Genomic DNA, 20,439 nt, shown 5'->3' with positions numbered 1-20,439 from the left:
TCCTTTCCCTGGTCTCCATCTCCCTGGTCCTGTCCCATGTGTGTGTGTGGTCTCTCTGGTTCTGTCTAGTTCCCATGTTTGTCCTGCTCCCTATATTTATCCCTTCTTGTTTTTGTTTTTCATCCTTTTGTGTCCCCCTGTGGTCTGTCATGTCTCCATATTTTTGTCTTGGTCAGATTTGCGTTGTAGTCTGGATGTCATTGTGTGTTTTAGTTTCTGTTTTATCTTAACAGTCCCTCATTTTGTGTTCTTCATGTTCAGCTTTGCTTCCACTGTCTCTTCAGTTAGATTTGGTTCAGCTGTGTCCCCCAGTTGTGTCCACCCTTCCCCGGTCTCGTCCTGTGCATATACTGTTCGTCTGTCCTTCTTGCCAGTGTAAATAAAGCTGTGATTTTAAGTTTACTCTGCCTGCCACACGCCTGAACATGAAAAAATTTAATTTTACACACAATACCCCAAAACGATAAACTGAAAAAAGGTAAGTTGCCAGTTCATGGTCTTCCGTTTAATGACTGTTGATATGCACATGTACACCAATCACAATGACCATGATTATCACTCACAGAGAATTAAGCAATGGCTGCAACCACAAAGCAATAAAAGATGGTAAATTCACTCCCTTTTTACATAAATGGCCAGTAAAATGACCTTACAAACACTGTCTCATAATTACCATCTAGCAGTAAGAACCCTGGGCTACAGTCTCACACAACAACAATTTCTCTTGTGGGATCAGTAAAGTATCTGTAAACAACCACTGTTGAACAGAGGTGGTGGCTTCAACACCAGCCATCAGTCACCCTTCTCAATCTCCACTCACATCTTATAGCTGGTGAATATGATAGGCTGGGGCAGGTTCCCCAGTGGCTTTACCAGAATACCCACACGCAGTAAACTGTTGTAATGCGGAAATGCTGTTATACAGTAAGAAGAGATGCGTAACGCTCTCGGATTGGCTACTTTCAAACCTCCCCCCTCTGAGTACAGGGCTATTTCACCATCCTCAAAAAAAATGCGAGGAATATTTGCAACTTTGCGCGAACAATTATTTGTTAGGATCGAAGGAAAAACACGACTAAGGCCGCGATTTCGCGTGGGTACACTTTACATTTCTTAGTGACAACAACTAATTGTACAACGAGACAAAAACCAGCCAACCCCTTAAAGATTTTCTTCTTTTACGCTTTTGTGTCGCAACAACCAAAACAGAGTAAAAAAAAAAAAAAAAAAAAGACGCTACTTGTGTCTTACTTCTCACCTTTGTATTCTCCAGGCTGACTCTGTAGCCTTTCCCAGGTGTCCGTTGTCAGGATGGGCGAGCGGTCTAAAATGCGGTCACTCAAGGTCCAACTCCCGGGTGGAGGCGTGGGTTCAAATCCCGCTCCTGACTTGACACTTTACATTTATTTATACTACAGGTCATGGTGGATAATAACACGCTAGCCCGGCAAATATCTTGATTATAGTTGAAGAGTTCGGATAGGTTTTCCAAAGCCATGTTTTGTATATAAATCTGAAATGAAAAATACAAAACACACAAATCCCAACATTTTTTTCCCCCGTCATTCCTCCTTTTTTAGAGCGAAGTTTTCAGCCAATTCGCATTCACGCAGCACATACAGTCATGGCTTCCGAGCTGCTTGTTACCCAGCATACAGTTGTGCAGTGTCAGTGTGTGCATGTTTCACAGATTGTGGTACAGGGTGTTTTGGTTCCACATAAAAATTTGGGTGATGGTGTCTGTCCTGTTGAAAACAGTTAGTCGTTGTTGATTATTGTCTTGACGGTGACTAGACTTTTGATTTGAACCGTGAGTGAGAATAGCATGTGTGTTTCTTTACTGTAGTGGTTACCGCGCCGCGACAGCCAGTGGAATTAAGCTGATTCTTATTGTTAATCGCAAACGCAAGGTCACGTGAAAGTTAATCTGAGGTTAAATCATACGCAAACCTCTACACAAGTCTTGTAAGAAGGGGTTTAATTGTGTGAATGCTTCATGTAGACTGTGTCCTCATGAAATGACACAAAGCAATCAGTCATCTGCATAGAATCAAATAAAACCATACGCTAGATAAAGGTTGCTTGTAGGTATGTGTAATTATGTTTCATGCCCAAGAATGGATTTACTCAGTTAAATGCAGTGCATGTCTGGATACTATAAAGATTGTTTCTATTGTGAAGATTGGAACCAAAGGTGAATCCAGTGTTTTGATGGTGATTTGCAACATGTGTAATGCCTTTAAAGAAAACTTCAGAAAAAGTAAAAAGGCATAAAAATGAATTTGTTTACCGACGTTTGACTTCAAATGCATTGCACGGCCTGACATAGCTTTACCTGCCAGGTTGAATTTGGAAGAATCTTGCTTGCATGTTTGCAGGATGGGTGAGTAGATTAAGATGTGCTGCACAAATCCCAGTGACTAGGTGTGAGGTATTAGTCCAAAGCCTTCTCCTGACAGCAACTTTTACCTACAGCCCTTTAGGTAAGCAACAGTCACACACTCTGTCGGCGACTCTTATAATGTCTCGCCACATTATGTCAATTTTATTATTAGATGGCGACCATGAGGGTCTGTTCAAGTGTCTGCCTGTGCACCTTTTTTGTGAACATGGAAACTTGTCCCTGGAGAATTTACATTACGATGCACTAACTGTGCAGGTGCCTTAGGCGATGGACTTCAAAGACGTATAAGAGGAGTGACTACTTGGCTGTCGGGTCTCCAGCCATCCATGTCTGTGTCACCAAGGGAGCATAATCAAGACCCAACTCCCTCTGTCTATCAGGCAAGTTTCCTCATCGCTTCCAAGCCACCATTGTTCAGCATGCTGTTGGGCAGTGTCATTTTCTTAATCACAAATAAATTATGATTAGATTATTAAATATATATATATATATATTTCAACAAATACCTGGATAATGATGGAAGAGTTTGAATCAGTGGCATAAATTCTTGTATTACCTATGATGTGTGGGTTTTTTTAAAATATGTAATAGTAAAGGTTCTTAAAATATACTCTGACGTCTTGTTTTCAGAATTTTGAGTTTAATTTTAGTGTTTTATTGGTCTACCGGGGTTGTCGGTTAAATAAAATAATTTGTGCTCCCCTTGATCTAAAAGCTGGAGCTGGTGACCTCCTCTTAGGTCTTTACTACAAAGCAATATTTAACGGGTTAGGGAGCAATCATAAGCTTAAAGTCAGATATTTCTGTGTCGTGAAAATGTTTTGAATGATTTCCAGCTATAAAGTTACAGCAAACTCTGCTCAAATTGTCACTAAATTTGTGTTTGTTCAGCTGGTGATATGGAAAATGTCTAAGCATTTTCTTGTCTTTCTATGTTTTTAGTCATCCAGGTCAAGGTACTCGTAAGCTTGATGAAAATAGGCAACTTGACTTCTTTAAGTCTTTCAAGATGTTTCATAACACTCATACTTTACAAAGCACAGTTGGCACAGTACATGAAAGGCAAAGAAAGACAACTTTGGAAATTACAAACACTGCAAATAAAAACTAAAGACAGACAGGATCGAACGGGATGGGTGATGAACTTGTCCGATAAGGACTTCACTAAACGTGGAAAGGACGTGCTCGCCAAAGAGCTCAATATCTCCACAACAGCTGCCCATAATGGATCTCATCACAGTGATAAGAAATAATAAGCTAACACAAACTGAAGCAGAGCAAATCAGAATGAAAGTCCAATAAAAGTGCAAAAGTCCAACCTCACCATTCAAGAAAAGGAGCCTATTACATCCCCAAATAAAGACCAGAGCATCACCAGACTACCAGTCAGTGGGGAGGTGCACCATAGTTACTTGTGGGGTCTTCATATGGGAAGACCCCACAAGTAACTACAACTACAGCTACAACTTAAAAGGGAACAACCTTAGTACGGCTCTTACCCTGGCAATACCACACCCTGTATATATGGACTTCCGAAGACACATCATCCGCTGACTTCACCAACAAAGTCCACAAACTTATGCCGACTCCATACAAAGCCATAGTGTCCTTTGATGTTGCCTCACTTTTCACTTGTATACCTACAACCGAAGCAGTCAGAAAAACAACTACGGTAAGGCAGGTCCTTACACAGCAGAACCAGGTTCGAGTTAATACATTGTAATGTTGCTCTTTTATTCTAACATAACTGCTGCTCTGAATCATTAAACCTACTTACTTACTGTCTCATAGCCTAGTATAGGTCAGTAATCCATGCTAAAAAAAAATAGTTGATGCATTCATTACCACTAAGCTGCATTATTATAATTCATTATTGTCAGGTTGTTTTATAATTCCCTGAAAAGTCTTCAGTTAATCCAAAATGCTGCAGTGGGCATACTAACAGGGACAAGAAATAGCTCATATTTCTCTTATACTGACCTCTCTTTATTGGACCCCTGCTAAATCTGTAATTCAATTTAAAATCTTTCTCCTGACATACAAGGTCCTTAATAATCAGTCCCATCATATCTTAAAGACCCCATAGTACTATATTACCCTAATAGAGCACTTCACTCTCACTTTCTTGCGATTCCTAGAGTTTCTAAAAGCAGAATGGGATGCGGAGCCTTCAGATATCAGGCCCCTCTGCTGTGGAACCAGCTTCCAGTTTGGATTTGTTACACAGACACCCTCTCTACTTTAAAGATTAGACTGTTTCCTCTTTGATAAACGATATAATTAACTCTCCTTTTTCTTTTCTTCAGAGAAAGTCACAGCAGATGGCCGGCCCTCCCTGAGCCCGACACTGCTGAAAGTTTCTTCCTGTTAAAAGGGAGTTTTTCCTTCCCGCCTTCAAAGTGAAATTAATTTGATTGACTGAATAGTTATATATGTGATATACATCCTGACCCAGTTTCTAATCTGTGCTCTACTATTCCAGCAGTGTAAGATACCCTTAGCAGCAGATTAGATCCAACATTTATATATTTATATATTTTTTTTATATATTTGTATAAAATTAACATTTTATTAATAAACATTAATAAACCTTCCCCCAGTCGACAATCTACACTTAAAACAGGCTGTAAATAAAAGAATCAGTGAAAATGTGGCGCTCTAAACTGAAACATAACCTGCTCCCGAGCAGGTTGAGTATGAGTAACCATGGTGATTTACCTCGGTAATAAGAGAACCACTTTCCTGACACAGACAACTCTGACTTTAAGTTAAAGATTGCTCACTAACCCCTCTGGTTTCACACGTTGCTTTGGGCTATGAATCTGTTTCGAATGTTGATTAGAACCATGAGTTAGAGGGACACACACACACATCTTCTTGTAGCATGCTTTTTAGGTGGCGTATGTTAATGCCCAGCTATATAATGGACTGTTGACCTGTCGAGGGGCTATCCTAGCTTTTGCTCTGTGACATTCTGTTATCTGCTAAAATAAAAGACCTGTTTTGTCTCTGGTACATTTGACCTTGGACGTCCTGGGCTCTGTACTGGGTAGCAAGTTCTTCTGTTAACTCGTTTCACTCACCCTAATGCTGGCAGTCAGGCCGACTGGTCACATGAATGTGGTTATTACCTGAATAAGTTAACCCAGGGTTTATCAGTTTAGTTGCAAGTCCATTCAGACGAATAGGGCAGTGTTGCAGCGGCTGACTAGTCACAGACATGGATAAGTCGACTGGCAGCAGAGCAGCTGATTTTATAAAAAAAGACTGAAGTTTATACTGTTTGAAGCAGGGAGACAAGGCCGCATGAAATGCTGACCGTGTGAGTTAAGGTTATATCTGGATGTGCATGATAAAGTTTGCATTCTTATTCTTTCATCTGCAACCCCAGTGGTGTTTAATGGTCTGAGAGCAAGTAAAGAACAAGTAGAACAAAATTAAAACATGGAATTATGCGCTTGAAAAATTTGATAGAAGGTCCACCGGTATAAGCCACGTTTTAGGATTATATATTGAGGCATATAGAATAATAGAGAGTTGTAAAATTGTTTGCAGGTACCAGGAGGAAAAATCAAGAAATAAAGCTGATAGTCTAAGAATTTACCCTTACCCCTACTTACCCTCTTACTAGATGTCTGACTAATCTTCCAGTAATTACGATGCAATTTTCCAGAGAACTGATTGGTCATCTCCAGACTTAACCTTCTCCAGAGCAGATTAGGTCTGCAGTATAAATGGGATAATCATGACAATGTATCCAGAGTGCCGTGCCAAAAAGTGTTTGCCTGTATTTAAACTGTTGTAAATGACTTGTTGGCCTATAATCTGTGAAGCATGTGTCAAACATATCTTTCATGATTGATATCGGGTCATTTTGAGCCACAAATAACATTCCTGTAGGAGCTGCCATCAGTTTTTTAAAAGCGACTTTTGTATAACCTTTATTTATCCTCTCGTTGGGCTTCCTCCGAAGGGTGGCTGGCCTCTCCCTTCTTCTCACCCAATTAGAGATGGGTGAGAAGTTCGGGCATTCAGGAGGGGCTCGGAGTAGAGCCGCTGCTCCTCCACAGTGAAAGGAACCAGTTGAGGTGGTTCGGGCATCTGACAAGGATGCCTCTTGGGCGCCTCATGGGTGAGGTTTTCCGGGCATGTCCCACTGGGAGGAGACCCCGGGGCAGACCCAGGACATGCTGGAGAGATTATATCTCTCGGCTGGCCTGGGAACGCCTTGGTGTTCTCCTGGACAAGCTGGAGGAGGTGGCTGGGGAGAAGGAGGTCTGGGCTTCTCTGCTTGGGCTGCTGCCCTCCCAACCCAGCCCCGGATAAGCGGAAGAAAATGAATGGATGGATTTATTTACCCAGGTAAAGAGTGTAATTGAAAGGTTAAAAATATCAAATTTTTTAAGAAAGATCTGACCAAGAGGGCAGCAGAAACTGTACAAACATAACAGTTCTAGAAAAATATTTCAAGTAGCCAAAAATTGACTTTTTAATTGTATTATAAAGCAGGTATAATAACTTTTATATATATCTGTTTGTTGATAATAATCTATTTACCGTTATAAGCAGAGACATTACACAAAGAACACACAGATAAACATCGGGTACCCTTTTTGGCACAACACCTTTTATGCTATTAAATGTATTTTCCCGTAAGATAAAGCTGGATTTGGCGTGCTGCTATGTTTTCTACTTGTAGAAGTGCTTTCTTTATGCCTGCCTCTTAGTAAATAAAAATTATTTAAGATCGAAAATTACCAGAGTCCTGTGCCATCAAAAAATGACTTCAGTAACAACCTGCGGTACTGCAAAAACTCTTGAGTCCGCTGCACAGATCGGGAGCTGACTTTCACTCAACTCTGTCGGGAGTTTGAAAAGCCGGGTGTTTTACATTGATTGATCAATCATTTTTTATTTGAAGTGACGTTAATGTTGTGCACACAGTCTGATAAAACACAGTCCTTTAAAATTGAAACGCAATCAGATAGCTGACCCAACAACAGTTTTCGCCCTATAAACTCACTGCAGTGAAGTTTATTTGTAAGAATATAGCGAGAGGGGCCAGACTCAGGGGTAAAAGCCCTGTTTTAAAGGCTATGAGTTTAATGGACTCCAAATGGAGACCCATTGGTTAAAAACACTCTCAAAGAGGCGAATCTTTCCTTCTCATTCTGTGTAAAACGACCTCCTTTCCCTCTTTTACGCCTCTGTCTCCTTTTCTCCTCCGGTGGCCAGGCGGGCAGTTTTCACATAAGCGCAGTTGTTGAGGAGGGAGAGAGAGCGCGCGCTCTGGGCTCTATTGTTTCATTCCACTTCTCCTTCTGTTTCTCGACGCGTAAAAACTTTGCGGAGCACCCTCCCCTCTGCTTCCCTCCTCCCCACCACCACCTTCTCCTCCTCCTCCTCCCCTTTTCCCTGCGTGCGTAATTAGTTGGAGAGTGTTTGGAAACTTGTGATGGCCGTGAAAAAAATCTCACTTTATTTCTGACACCTGTTGCTGAGAGCACAGCTCACAGCGCAGCGAGTGCCACTCTTTTCTGTCGGGACTTCTGGATACTGTCAGTCGCAAACCTCTGTACATTCCCACAAATCAACTTTTTTCCTTTGTTCTTTTGCTCTTTCTTTACTCAAACAACGACTTTCGTGTGACATCGAGGAGTGAAAGTCAGACTGTGAAGTGTGCTGCTGTGGGATCTTCCCGAACGGGATATCTCCTTCCATTGAAAACAGCGATCTGTCTGCACTTTCCCAACCGGACAGAGAGTAACAATTTTCGGTCGTTAGCGCTTCTGATGGTGGGTGGAGAAAGTTTTCTTGGACAACCGATCAACGACGTTAATCCAGCACAACACACCAGGTAAGAGCATTCGTTTTAAATACTTTACGAGGTGATAACACAAAGTACACAATGGGAATGTTAGCGGTGGATTTGAGGTGTGTGATTTAACTTTTCAGTGATTGTGCCATGACTTCTGATAGTTTTACAGTGTCATGTTTCTTTTCTGACTTTGATCTTTGTCCCACAAGATGAGGAAACTTTAAAACTCAAACTTTGCAAGAGTGGATGTGGTTTTCAAATCATAGATCTGAACTTGAAATCTCGCCGTTCCTGCGCTCTCTGAACAGGACATCTGAAGTCAGTGTGAAAACATTTGGGACTTTGTTCCATTTGAACTTTTTGTCCCCTCGATGTTTCCGTTGTCACAGTCTACTTGCAGAATGGGCTTATTTCATTGAATTTGGCTTGCACATGACAGTGGTGAAATGCAGAGTGTGTCTGTTTCTGCGTTTGTGCATGTGCCAACCCCGTCGGCCCAAATGAAGGCAGCCCTCTCGCTCTGCGGTGCAGACCAGAACTATTTTGGTCGAAATGTTGCACAAATGTTTCTCTCAGTTTAGAGAAATTGCTCTGCCTTCATCTGGACCAGAGGACTGGATGGCATCTAAGTCCGACTGTAACTGTGAGGGAATGTTGGTTCACCATTTCATTTTGCTGCCCAGCGTAAAACTCACTGAACCAGGAGTCTCTCCCTATTTTGCGCGAAAGTCTTGGATGTACCAGCTGGAATGTTATTTTTTCTTTTTCTTTTTTGACTGAATATCTACCTTATGATACAGTTTGTGGCCTCTGAATTTAGTGTCACAGCTGTATTTTCGAGACCAGCTGTGCAATCAGCAGGTAAAAATGCATCGAAATGGGAAACCATAGCAGACTATCCAAGTTTTCTAGCCTTTGAGAATAAAGTGGAGATGAAATGGTAAAAACAGGACACGCAACTCTCTATATTTTCGCTATGATGATTAAAAAATTATCTTTTTTGTGTCTATAAAGGGTGGATTGTTCATTAGTGAGATCTAAATGTTCCGTAGCACCATGAAAGTGTATCTAAATGTCTTGATAATATGGATTCTTGTGTCCTTATGTAGAAGTTTCTGTGTGTGTTCATGTTAATGAGACACTCACTGACCTATGCACTTTCAAGTTTTTATGGTGACTGTTGACCACTAACAATGGGAAAAGTAAACCGTTTAACATAAAGAATAGCATCTGGGTTAACCTTATTGTCTAGTTCTTCACATACACTTTCATCCCAAATTCATGGATAACTTTAATATCCATTAAGTGTTCTCTCATAATAAACTCCTTAAACTTTAGCTGTATAGTCTAGCAGTGTTATTGAGGCTGATGTGTCTTTTTCATTCCTTACAAAACAGAAATAAATTCATACTCATATTTCAGCAGAATCAATTGTGGCACATTTCTGTTTAAAGGAAAAAGAGAGAAGATAAATCCTCAAACTCTCACATGTCCACCTTTGGGGTTGTGTCACGAAGGACATCCAGCCTAAAAAAATCTGCCAAATCAGACACATCCATCCGCTGTGGCGACCCCTTGTGAATAATGGAGCAGCCAAAAGCAGTTTATTATCATTTATAAAGACAAGTTAAATTAACTGGTGACAAATGCAGCTTGGTGTTGTAACCGAGACATGTTTGCAAGAAGGTGACCTAGCAGAGGATGATGAGTTTTTTTTTTAACCGTCTGCCTGGAATCTGAAAGCGGGCTCAGATCAGATTCATGTTCGACGATGTTATGGCTGCAGACGAGCTGAGAGAATGTCGAGGTCGTCTCTGGCAGTGACGTCTCCGGCTCACTTTGTGTTTCTCATGGTTTTAAAATCCGAAACCCACATGAAATGTGGCCCGAGCCGACAGCCGGGCTGATAAACCTTGCAAGAGGAGAGGTGGTGTGTGTGTGCATGTGTGTGCCTCTGTGTGTGTGTGTGTTTCAGGATAGATAGTAACATTAGATGTGTAGATAGGGGTGCTGAAAAGTGTTGCTGTCAACAAGTTAGCCATTAGAGAGAGATAATCTCTCTTCCTCCGCCCTCCCGTCTCAGTCAACTTCTGTTCTTTCTCTTCCATCCCCCTCACTGTTTCACTCAGGACCTTCATTTTCACGTGCCTCATCTATTCTTACTTTTCTTCATGTTCTCAACTTGGGTTTGGTTTGGGTTTGGTGAGCAGTGAACCAGACTTTTAGACTCACCCGATTTTATGCAACAGTAACATGTGGAAACTGTGGAGCAGTTAAAATATACTTGGGTGCCAGCAAATCTGTATTCTGAACATCTTCTCATTCATTTACCTCTCTCCGCCTGTCTGCCCTCTAACTGGTGAGAAAGACCTTTTTTTTTAACTGAAGCGCCTCTTGAGTGTCTCATCCCCTGGGACTCGGTAATTAGGGAAGGGGAGTAAGTGAGTATGTGTATTTGTCTCCGCACTAGACATTTGAGAAGATGGCTTGTCTGCAAGCACAAATGGGTCCTCAAGGTCATTCAAGAAGGTCTGTGTGTGTTTGTGTGTGTCCCACGTGTTCAGAAGCAGTAGATTTGGGAATAGGAATTGGGAATATTTCATTAAAGTGGCTGTTCAAACATGTGATTCATGTAAAGTGAAAATAATCAAATTTAAGTTTTTGAATGGATTGTCTGCACTCAGTGTGTTACGTGACACACGTGTGTGTATTTCAGCCTTCCAGGAGCACTAATGACTAAGTTGGACTCTCTCTCACACACAGATGGTGGTCAGTTTGAAGAGGATGGCCTCTTCGGCTCTCTAGCTGAAGAGCTGCTGTTTTAAACTCTTATTTCTGATTGGCTGTATTGAATCTTTGGAATTCTTCTCAGTGTGTAACCCTCCAGTCCTCCCCTGATGTATTTTTGATTTCAGTGAAGAGGTTTGCAACTTACTCTTTTAAAATTTAAAAACGAATTGTGTCGCGAACCGAGTGACACTTTTTTTTTTAACAAAGTTGCTTTGTATTGTAAAATAAATGCCCTATAAAATATTAGCAAAAACTATTTTTTCATCCGAAAATTCCTCATTTATGAGAGGTGTGAAATGCATATTAGCATGATTTGCCACATTAGCTGTGTGCACATGATCTCACGGAAGTACATGTTTTTCCATTGACTTGAGAAAAATCTTGCGCCCAACGTGGGGCTCGAACCCACGACCCTGAGATTAAGAGTCTCATGCTCTACCGACTGAGCTAGCCGGGCTGCATGCATGATGCACACACATGCTGTGACTGATTGTAATATGACATTACAGTGATATTATTCACGAGCACATCGCATGATATCGGTCATCCGATGTGCTCAGGTATGGTTAAAAAAAAAAAATCAATAAGCATAAAAGACGCGCAACTTCTAGGTCTGTTTAGTGAAGCCTACATTCTGTTTATTGGACACCAGGGGGCGACTCTTGTGCTTGCAAAAAGACCATTGAAAAACAGCCATTTATCTGTGACCTCAGTGAGTAATTTCCTGATGTCTTTGCGCCCTCAGGCACTAGTTTCAGGTCATATCGTGCAGAAAATTCAAATGGTGACGGTGAGAAAACTTTAAAAACAGGACAGGAGGACCTTACAGTGGCTACATGCATCGTTTGCACTGCGGTACAGTGTTTTAAAAATTACTTATTAATGCTGTAGTTTTTAATAAGGCTGATGCTCCAAAAAGTTCTGTACTACAAGGTGAAGGCAGTGTGTGTGTGTGTTTGGCCCTTCTGAGTCGGCGGTTCAGGATATGACATGATGTCATTCGGGGCAACAGGGTGGAGTGAGATGGGGTTAGAGCTTGGCTCAGATCCCGACTCCAGCAGCCCTAAAAATGTGTCTGACCAGCAAGTATGTGACTGGCCCCGCTTGTTTGTGCGCTCGTACATGTGTGTGAGCATGTCAGCCTCAGTGTGTCAGCGTATGCGGATGTGTATGGTCAGTGGTAGCAGTGGTCAGCAGCTGTATGCTAGCTGTGTCCTACACTAATAGTAAAAGTGGTTTATTGGGCACTTGACAGGGCCTGAAACCATTTTATAAATCCAGCGGCTGGTACAACGGAGAGAGACGCACACCATGCCGCCACAAGACACACAACACCAGAGGAGCTGCAGCTACTGAGCACTGTTGTGTCTTAACTAACTAGGAAAAGGAGAAAATGTCTCTCCTCACCATAGATTCACATGCTTTCAACCCACGACAATAGAATTTATGATGAGCCAACTATGAGTATAGACTATAACTCTTAGTATTAATTATCAGTTTATTTCACTTTTGAAGAGACTTCAACTTGCGGTTGAAAAATGAAAGCAACTCAGATGTGGCACAAACTGCAGTTCCTCTTATAGCCACTTGAGGCAGGCTCCAAAAGTGAGCCAATGCCCATAAACTCAACAGTTAACATGAACACCTTGTGAAAATAGCATGTTTACAGCCTAGTACAAAGAATTAGCTAATTCCCCCCTTCATAATAACCGTGTGATTTGTTTAAAATTCACCTATTTTGATGATGTCGCAGCTTAAAGTCAGGGCGTGGGTGCTTTGATCGATTGATGTACTGTTACAAGCAGCTGTAGCGGACGGCTGTCTGCTAACTGTCACCTTTTGCCGGGTTGTGTGTAAATGTTTGCTTCAGTTTCGGTTGGTGAAACTAGTATTTACAAAACCAACAAGGCCAAAATGTTAACATGAAACCTTCAAAATGTAGAAACCATGGAGCCTCATCTCATTTAGAAGCCTTTCATTAAAATCCTCTATCATCAAAAGTATCATTTGTCAGTGTTGTGGTGCATAGTGTGTAAAAGTTGCCAACACTGTGCTGACTCAATAACTGCAGAGCTCCAAACCTCCTCTGGCATTAACATCAGCGCAAAACAGTGCGCTCGTAACTTCATGATGTGGGTTTCCGTGGCTGAACACCTCCTGCAAGTGTAATGTACATGAGCACTTCTTTCTGTACGGCATTTCATCATATCGACAATGTTTTATGTAATTATCTGGTAGGTGTTCATATTGTAATATTGTTCTTTGGGACACTCAAATGTCTAAGTCCGGTTGATGATGTTTAATGCCTGTGTATGGTTGTCGTGACTGGTTGTTGTACTGGAAACAGGAAACCAGAAGTTGTCTCCTTTATCTTCACTTTAAATTGACCAATTTCACCTTCATATATTTGTAGTTTTTTCATATCCAAATTAAATGTACAAAAGTTTAAACTGACTGTGAAACTGTGTATTTTATAGTTCTGTGTAACTGAGAATTATCAGTGTTAGTTTACTTGAAAATACATCAAGACATCAGTGTTGGAAACATTACCCTGCCCTCAGTTTGGAACATGTGACCTGCAGTCTGCACACCTGAGAAAGTTTCTTGAAATAAAACTGTGTTACCGCACATACAGTAAATCTAAACAACAAAATTTTCATTTTCCCTTCTCCTCAGTTGCCCTGATCCAGCACTGATAAAACTATCAGCAACACACCTGCACTGAGGTTGAAAGCCAGTCACACACATATGCGCAGGATATAGACAATACACAAACAAAAACTCAAACAAGCATTTTATTTAGCACATGCTCACTACAGTAGGTCTGTTCTCATTTCGTTTTAACTCTGTCCCGCTTTCCTAGTTTCCTCTTTGTTTGTTCTCTTCGTCTCCGTGTGCCTCGGTACTTCTTTGACTGAATAGTGATTCAGTACTATTTTGGCTGAAACCCTAATGAAGGCGTTTTCTATTTTTGTCAAAAAATGTACAACGAAGATTAAGACTGTCACACTCATGAGGCAGAGCAGTTTCCCTATTCCCATTTTTAATTAAAAAATATGTCAATGTACTGTTAAAAAAATGTCCGTCAGCATGTGTGGATAGTGATAGGACTGAGCATTAACCATAGGACTCTATCCAAGACCAGTTTGACTTAGTAATAGTTGTTTGAACTCTTTCACCTCTTAATTGATTTATATTAGCTTTTGCTTATAAAAGGGCATTGCAGTTAGTTCTGCTCTTTATTATTATGGCAGTCTTCTACTGTAATACATCATTACTGCTGGACTCGGTGTACGGAGAGGTGCTCTGCATTCTTAGAACCAAATGTCTGTTGTGTGGACGGCCCATCATTCTCACTTAATACTGTTTTTCAATTATTTGAAGACTACTCTAAAAACATTCGCGCCCAACGTGGGGCTCGAACCCACGACCCTGAGATTAAGAGTCTCATGCTCTACCGACTGAGCTAGCCGGGCTGTAGCACCAGCTAATAGTAGGGAGTAGGGAGTTTTTCCTCGCCGCTGTCACCAAAGTGCTTGCTCTTAGGGAGTCATCTGATTGTTGTCATTTTCTCTGTATTATTGTAGGGTCTTTACCTTACATAAAATGACCTTACATTACAATATAAAGCCCCCGGGGTCTGTTGTTTTTGTGATTTGGTGCTAGATCATTTAAACTGAATTGAATAGAAGGATAGCAGCAAGAGTGATAGTGAAGAAAATGCTTTGTCAAGAGACTGCATGCCACCGATTGGTTAGTCAGTGGCGTCACTCGATGAGTCATAAGCGATGCTCCTTCACAAAAGTCAAAACCACCATTTTTGAAGCACAGCAATGGCAAAATGGCCACATAAAAACAAGCACCATGGTCCCTAAGTCTGACAAAAAGCCGCAGGAATACCATCGTTGCGACGTCTTCCATTGTTGTGTGTCTGTGGCATACATATGACATCACTTTTGGCCACGGCGCTATAACCATGCACATCAGGTGGTACCCAATTGAATGGAAAACGTTTGAAACTGAGTGAAAGCACTAGTGGAAAAGGCCTATTAGTTAGAGGGTTAGATGGCGTGGACATGTGCGGGGGGTGTTGTGTTCTAAAATCTTGCGCCCAACTTGGGGCTCGAACCCACGACCCTTGTTGTTGTTGTTTAATGATAAGTTTTGTTTGATCAGTTTCTGAAAAGGTATAAATCGCCCTGTCCTTAATCGGCTTGGAACTTTTTATTCTGATGGAAGTGTTTAATAAACTCTCGTAGAAGAAATTTGCTTAGAGGTTTGATATGCCCCTTGTTGTGTCATTAAGATATTTAAAAAAATCAAGTTTTTCACACTGATCTATTTTTTTGGCCATGTTACCTTAGATGACCGGACACAGTTCGTGTGTGTGTGTGTGTGTGTGTGTCTGGTGCGGCGCTTGTTTGTTGACCCTTTTTGGTCATCTCACTCTGGCCGCTGTCAGCCTGTCAAAACACAGCAATGAATGCATCTGTTCACATCAGCAGGGTTTTCCTTTGCACACACACACAAACACGCACACCCCCCAACTTGACTCCCATTTGGAGGATGCGAGCTGGTTTACAGCAAATGCAAAACATTTTCATAAAATTGATAATGAGCACTGTTTCTGATGGATATAAAGGGAGATGGATGAAAGAAAGGGCAGAGGAAAGCACAAGTCCAGATGAAGAGAAAGAAAGAGTGATGGTAATGAGTGAGGTTTAGTCAGTCAGATGAGAGGAAACTCTGCCTCTTACTGGTGAAGATCTGCTACTGCAGCACATCAAAGGAAACATGAAGGGAATAAAAACGAGAACACAAGAGTGTTGTATGACTTAATAATTGCAGCGCTGTGTTTTATGCATCACGGATTTGGATCACTTTGCAGTCACTGCGGTTTTCTTTGTGCTTTGCAGAATTGTAAAAAATATATAAACCGCGTGGAATAAAGAAAGTCAGCTAGAGAAATGGCAACAGATGAATTCAAATGATCCCTTCACCATCGCCGGGTTTCGCTTGTTTGTGAGTCTTACCGCATAATAAAACGCCGGCGTATGATCCACAGAGTCTCACAACAGTGAGTTTCAAGCTCTTACAACTAGAAAGTCTCCTCACTCTCCGTGTATGTAGGTGTTTTTTGAATTCTTGCTATTTTTCATCTTGTCTTTTGATTTTCTGTTTTATGCAAAAAAAAATCACCCTTTATTTTTTGGTCTCTTTTCACTCTGTTGTGTATTTTCTTCCGTGTGTGTGTGTGTTGGAGGAGTGGTTACAATATAATGAGATTCCCAGTGCCCAGGTGTTCTTTCTAGATAATTACTGAGTGTGTTTTTCTGTAGCCAATCTCTGAACTGAGGCAATACCAAATCTGTCAACACACCCACACACACTCATGGGACGAAGGCGAGGGGCGGGGGATTAAATCAGAAATTTATTCCCACTATCTTGTTTCTGATGGCAAAACAAAAAAGGAAAAAAAGAAAAAAGAAAGAAATGTCATTTTAGTCGTGAATCTTTGTCTTGTTCCCTCTTTCTACCTTTTTCTTCAAGAATTCCTTTATTTTCTTTTTTCCCAGTCTCTCTCCTCTGAGCATCCTCCTTGTGTTTATCGTACACTCTTGCCTGCAGTGTGTGTGTGTGTGTGTGTGCAGAAGGATCAACAAAACATTAGTGCATTGTCTGGTGGGAGGGGGAAAAATCACAGAGCGAGCACACGACATTGATTTACACACAAATACGTGCGCAATTTTTGTTTTTCAAAAACACATCCATCACTGATTGGCTGAAGTGATTTATTAGGAAGTGATTGTTGCTGAGGTTTTGTAGACTGGACAGACAGGAGCAGAGCACTGCATTGCGTTATAAAAAAAAAAGAAAAAGAAAAGAAAGAGGACACTGACTCTTTGCCAAATGAGCTTTCTGGATAACGAGGAGACTGTTTCACCTATGTTTGTCCACTTTCTTTGAGGTTTTATGACTCCGGGCTGCTTTATACCCCGCACTGAACATCAACAGAGGCCAGGGCCTGCAGTTAATTGAGTAAATTGTTCACCAACATCATTTCACAATGCTAAAATTAAAACACTGTCACTGTTTAATCCATTTCTTTAATGAGATTGTTAATGAAAAGAGAAAAAAAAAGAGTTTGAATTATCCTTTAAACGAAAATCAAGACAAAGCAATCTCTGCAAACGCTTTGTTAAAAAAGACAATTTAGTGACTGTACTTTGGAGTGCATTAACAAACTGCAGTGAAACAGTAATGATATCCTAGCACTGCTTCATAAAGCTGTTGGCAGTGGCTGTTTTGGGCAGCAGCTCACAAACCTTTTAAACCCTGCTAATCTTCGGGCATAAAGGGTTAAAACACTTAGCCCCTGAATTTTTTTATCCTGCATATTTTAACACATCCGGCAGCATATATTTCACATCAGCGTCTGCCACTGCTGAGCTGCCGCATTGTCTGTCAGGCGCACATGCTGCCTGAATCGAGATCAGAATTGTGTTTGTCGTCACCTTCAGTTAATGTTCAGGGGTCCGTCGTGTCGTGGTGCAGTGACAGCAGGACCTCGGCTTAAAAAATGCCTTTATATGAAGCAGCCTCTTGCTAAACGGTCATTCATCACGTTTTACACTGTCACAAGTTGCTTTCTTGTCTGTAACATCTGAAGTTTATCACAATTTTATGGCGCTGTTTCGCTTTATAATTGTTTTTTATGTGGCTTTACGAGCCACAGCTGCCATAAATCACAATGCTCTAAAGCTACAGCACTCAAATGTTCACCGTCAGAGGACTTTCTGCTGGTTTACAGAGGCTGAAGTTTTCAAACGAGCTGCTGCTGCAGTAACGGTGAACGCAGACAGAGGGCACTGCATCACTGGGGCTCCTCTCTGAGATACTGGACACCTAACAGAGCAGAAGAGAGGGAGGCTCGGGCAGGGGTGAGAGGTTAAAGGGGGAGATGAAAGGATACAGCAGGAGGAAAACTGAGGGAGATAGGAATGCGAGGACAGGAGATGGAGGAGATAATCAGTGCTACGAAGAGATGGCAGTTGAAGGCGACATTTAAGCGCTGGTGTGAATCCTCCCCCACTCGCTTGCCCATCGTCCTCTGTGGATTTCCTTTTTGTCCTGGTCACTTTGATCAAATAAAAATCGCAAATCGCAGCTATTCTTCCTACAACCTTTCTTTACTACATCTTCCTCTCTTTCACTCTACCACTGCCTGACCAGTATCCTCCTCCCCTTCTTCATTCCCATCATGCGTGGTTGGGTCCAGGCCATTTGCTTCCACTCCAGCAGGGCCGTACCATTAGTGACCAGCAGGGGAATTGCATTTCTCTGCATGCAGCTGGTTACAGGTGTGGTGATGCTCTCTCTGTCATTCAGTCTCTCGCCATTAGCATCAATTTAAGTGCAGTCGCCCGTACAGAATGCACATCAAACAGGAAATAAGATCAGTCAAGTTTAAGGAGCCCAAAACAAAGGTAGAAGGTGTTTCTGGCCGATGTTCAGCCTGTAAGTTTGGTTACTGTTTATCAAAGCCTTTCCTTATTATGTAATGTCACTATGGACATTTAAATCTGATGTAGTGTAGTCATCAGGAGCGCTACATTTACAATCAAACATCAAAACAATTAAATTATTGGTTATATCTGTAGAAGGGAGGTTAAACACAGAGGTCCAGAGCCCTTGGATGAAACAAAAAATTTCCTTCTCTCATATGATTTCTTTTTTACTTCATCCACCTGCGGTCTGCCTGCCAGTTCCTCTGAATTGTCTTCAAATTTTCATGGTCCTGTTTTTTTAAATCTCATGAGTTATGGCTTGTTTTGATTTTGTTGTTGTTCTATTGAACTACAAACATTGGAAAAAAACAAACAAACCACATATTCAGTACGAAAAGCGAAGACTGGCTGCCGTGAACCCTTTCTATTGTTTTTAACACTGAATTTCACTTCAGCTCTACTTAACTCTTCTCTGACAGAAAGGGCTCACAGACTGGTGGTGCCACACCTTTCTCTGCAGGTAGATTGGCCATCTTGGATGACAAAGGGCTTTTATGAGAATGTAAGGGAAAGAGGGATAAAGAGCGATGACAGTGAGCTCTAACTTTTTGGGCTTAAAATAGCTCCGCCCAACGTGGGGCTCGAACCCACGACCCTGAGATTAAGAGTCTCATGCTCTACCGACTGAGCTAGCCGGGCTGTGTGCTTGATCTGTGTCTGAACATGAACATAGACAACTAAACTGGAGCGGTTACAAATTCAATCGCCTTTTATCCCCAGTGTTTCTCTGTCTCTATCATTGCAGTTTTTTGCTCCTTGTCTTCCCTCCTGTTTTCTTCACAGTTTCCGCCTTTGCATTGTTTTCCCCACCTACTCATAGCTCATCCCTAATCAGAGAGATCCCCTGCTGTGCTGTCCACTCTGTGAGTTTCTGTGTTTTTCCAGTGTGGATTCTTTGTTTTTCCCTCTTTCTTCCTTTATGTGTTTTGGGAAATTTCTTCAGCCACAATAAAGGTTTGCTTTTGTTTAGTATTCAGTCTCCCCTTGTCCTCCATTTGGGTCCTCCGCAGCACATCCTGACAGAATGCCCATTATCAGTTGTTATCAGTCCCATACACATTGCCAGCTCAGTTGGAACAGCAGTGCTTATGTAGGAGATGGTAAATGTTGTAAGCCTGCTTGCATGCTTCACGTGGTAAAGGCATTTATTTTAACACTAAAAGTCGCTATTTCTTCATCTTAATAGCATCTGAAAACAAAAGTAAACAACTTAATGTGATAAAATATAATGTGAATAAAATGGATCTTGAACCAATGTGTGATTGTCCAGCGTCCAAAAATTAGAATTGTGTTGCTATTTTAACCTGGAAGTACCTATTTTATCCACAGAACAACCACCGCTGAATGAGGTGATAACTACTTATTTGCAAGTGGAGGAGCCATCTACAGACTATATGAATGGGACTGATAGCAGCTGATAGCAACTGGTTATTCAGCACGCTGATAACATTCCAAATGTGTGCAATAGAAGTTAAATTAACAGCACTGCATGTTTCCCCCACTTTAATTTGGTAGCAGTTATTTCAGCCCACTCTCATTGCCAGAGCATGAAATACTGCAGTGTTGTCAGAGTTGCTGGAGTCTCACAAATACCTAAAAGGTGTTGGGATCCAAACTTAACAAGCAAGTAAAAGCAGAAGTAGAAGGTAAGTAAAAAAGTCAAACTTCATGTCTAGCAGGAGTTTGTTAAAGTAGAAAACCCAGAAATGGTAAATGCTGGATTGAAATTGACAGTCTGATGGGTTTAGGGCATGGCCTCAAGAGGATTTTTTTTTGTATATCTCAGGATGTTACATGTGTGTACCAAATGTCATATATCGGCATCAAACACAGCAGTTGGTTTCCTCCATAGCAATTTG

At 41.4% G+C, this 20,439-nt stretch overlaps 1 protein-coding gene and 3 non-coding genes across 10 annotated transcripts in view; 1 reads left to right on the top strand and 3 right to left on the bottom strand.

The window, feature by feature from the left end:
- Positions 1–6,656: 6,656 nt before the first annotated feature.
- The window catches only part of wnt5b (wingless-type MMTV integration site family, member 5b), an 89,872-nt gene continuing 76,089 nt past the window's right edge, over positions 6,657–20,439 (top strand). For 4 of the 7 annotated variants that reach the window (XM_040035260.1, XM_040035259.1, XM_040035257.1 and 1 more), the window contains exon 1: positions 6,658–8,261. The gene's annotated coding sequence lies outside the window, so the exon portion shown is untranslated. Of the gene's footprint in view, positions 8,262–20,439 lie in introns of all 7 variants that reach the window. The other 3 variants (XM_040035255.1, XM_040035256.1, XM_040035254.1) reach the window with 1 other exon arrangement.
- trnak-cuu lies at positions 11,397–11,469 on the bottom strand. The gene has a single exon. It is a non-coding gene; the product is annotated as a tRNA-Lys (tRNA).
- Positions 14,416–14,488, bottom strand: trnak-cuu. Its single transcript has one exon. It is a non-coding gene; the product is annotated as a tRNA-Lys (tRNA).
- Positions 19,147–19,219, bottom strand: trnak-cuu. Its single transcript has one exon. It is a non-coding gene; the product is annotated as a tRNA-Lys (tRNA).

Source organism: Simochromis diagramma, unplaced genomic scaffold, assembly GCF_900408965.1.
Source record: "Simochromis diagramma unplaced genomic scaffold, fSimDia1.1 OVJJ01000816.1, whole genome shotgun sequence".
NCBI classification, from domain to species: domain Eukaryota; kingdom Metazoa; phylum Chordata; class Actinopteri; order Cichliformes; family Cichlidae; genus Simochromis; species Simochromis diagramma.
The sequence above is the reverse complement of the archived record's forward strand: the minus strand, read 5'-3'. Positions and strand labels throughout refer to the sequence as shown.